The 2,487-nt window shown below is 42.1% G+C and overlaps 1 long non-coding RNA gene across 1 annotated transcript; it reads left to right on the top strand.

Moving 5' to 3' along the window:
• Positions 1–625: 625 nt before the first annotated feature.
• LOC105272545 (uncharacterized) lies at positions 626–1,825 on the top strand. The gene is made up of 3 exons (XR_892785.1): positions 626–896; positions 1,474–1,649; positions 1,740–1,825. It is a non-coding gene; the product is annotated as an uncharacterized lncRNA (long non-coding RNA).
• The last annotated feature ends 662 nt before the right edge of the window (positions 1,826–2,487 follow it).

The raw sequence follows: 2,487 nt of genomic DNA, 5'->3' as shown, positions 1-2,487 counted from the left end.
TTATTTGTTTCATTGCTGCAAATATCGTCTGGAGACAAAAGAATTGTCAAGGCAGATTCCTCATCATGCAAGCATCGAAAAAATAATTTTTCCTCATATAGCTGCCTATTTCGAATAAAAAAAATTAGATTTATAATTCAAATTGATGGAAAATCAAAATTCTCGCTCGATCGCACGGTGGCCCTCTACCGGTATTGGTCGACCCAGAGCTCAAGCAGAGAGAGATATCGAATTAGAGCAGGTAGTTTTGTTAAGTGGATGAGGCCCCTCTCCCAGCTCTGACTAACGAAGCTCGGGAGCCGCGTGAGCCTAATGAGCCCAGGTTGCCGGGCCCTGATATATATATTGGGACGAGGCAACAGGTTAAATTACAGGTTAATTGTTAAAACACTGGGTCGAGCCCTTCCCCTGCCCCCTGATAATTAAAACGGTTGCTCTTTTTTTATTATTATAATTAGGTTAAGTCAGTAGTAAGTCACCATAAAAAGGAAAAAGAAGAATTAGGAGGAAGGTTAGGAAATCTGTCACCGTTGGGCAACTCATTCACCAGCTATTCCCTTCCCCCAGCCCGTTTCGCCGCGCCACGGTACTCACACCGATAATCGGAGAAGAAAGGGAATGAGTAACCAGAAACCATCACTCGTTGTACAGCCGCCCCAGACCTGATGGGTTTTTTTGTGAGGAGGATAATTTTGAAGAGAAGTATTGGAAAGTTTAAAGGGAAGTGGAGAGAAAGTGAAGAAATAGAGGAGAATTGCGAGGAGATTTTTATGGAGGAGGACTAGACCCAGGAGTGAAGAAAAAATAGGAGAGGAAGAACGAGAAGTTTGAGAGGATAATTTGGTAGAGAGGAAAACCTAGAGGATTTTTCCCGTAGTCGATTTGCCGCCATTTTCGTGAGTACTCATACGTTTGTTCCCTACTCTAACGAATTTTCCCCTAGCATAATTTCCCCCCACCGGTGTGCCTCTTTTATTCTTATTTCGAGACTATCAATTAGTTTATTTTAATATCATTTATCGCGGGAACCCCCTAATGAATAATTGTTCTCCCCCCCTTTTGTTACCGTTACCTTCTCCCTCTTTCTTTATTATTTTTGTATTATCTTTGGCCTGCCGCCGCAAGATGGCTGGCCTTCTCCCTTCCCTACGTTAGTATCAAAAGGCCGGAATTTCTCACTTGTTTGTTATTTTATTTTTTTGTGTTATCCGAGAACAGACGAATAGATATTGTGACGATAAATTCTCCCGAGTGAATTATTTCCCCCTATCCACCCGTTTTCAACATTTTCAGACCCTCCCGTAACATCAAGTTCTTTTCCCTTCTATTTTACATTATACAAATTATCCTGGCTCGCTCTGGGAATTATTTCATGGAATTCACCGGCCAAGGTCACAATATATATATATTGAATGAAGAATATTTTCTCCACTAGAAATCTCTGTCAATACTCCATTCTTCTCCATCCTCCAGATGTAAACATTCGGAATTTACACGCGAGACACCTCGAGTGAGACGGACAACTTTTGGTAGCTTCGACAAATGAGCGAGAGAGATGGCGGGAGAGGGGGATTATGTGGTGACGGGCCCATCATTGTCTTGCAGCCTCGCTTTGTCAGTACATCTAACGAAATCGGAGCAACAACTAAGTACTCTGGCAACGTGAATTTTTCTAAATTTCTGCGATTTCAAGTGATTTACGTGTGTTCTTACAATCCACTACTGATTTCTTGTTCTAGTGAAACTGGAAAGTTACGTGTTCCCCGATTCTGAACTCAGAGCTGAATTTGAGGAAGATGACAGCCGAATGGAGGACTGGTGACAGGGGCAGTTGGAAAAATCTGGGGAGAACATCCTCACATATTACAACATCATTGCGCGTCTCCAGGTACCCATGGGCTTGGTAATCAACTTCATGGCGTACCTGGGTGATCATTATTACGCCAACAAGGTAAAGTACTAAAATCAGTTATCACTTCTTATTCCTTCTCCTATCTCTAATGGATCATTTTCATCTGTTCATAGGAATCTCAGTTCCACCAGCAGATGAGGACGTTTTCAAACTTCCTGCGGTTGGTGGGCCGCGGCGTTGAGGCCCTGGAGTTATTGCCTTAAGTGCAGGGTATCGCGGCAGCAACTGTGATGATTCTGGACGCCCAGCATCACTACGGCAAGTGAATTACGTAAAGTCCATTTTTCTTCCTCCTCTTCACCATATTTTTTACTAGTCGAATCTATAAAATCTATTTTCTGTTCCGGGTGCAACCACCTCCAGGCCATCTATTTTTTATTTGATTTCTATTATAGTTAGCATAAGTTTATGTATCTAAAATAAGTTGTTATACTACGCTTTTATGATTTGTATTGTAACGAGGCAATTACTAGCCGCCTCCCGCTTCCCCCTAATAATTAACAGTTTTAAATAATAAACAGTCGCCAGAAATAGAATAGGATTTCGGGCGTAGATACACGTCAGGTTAGGAAACC

Source organism: Fopius arisanus, unplaced genomic scaffold (genome assembly GCF_000806365.1).
Source record: "Fopius arisanus strain USDA-PBARC FA_bdor unplaced genomic scaffold, ASM80636v1 scaffold00205, whole genome shotgun sequence".
Taxonomy (NCBI): Eukaryota; Metazoa; Arthropoda; class Insecta; order Hymenoptera; family Braconidae; genus Fopius; species Fopius arisanus.
The sequence above is the reverse complement of the archived record's forward strand: the minus strand, read 5'-3'. Positions and strand labels throughout refer to the sequence as shown.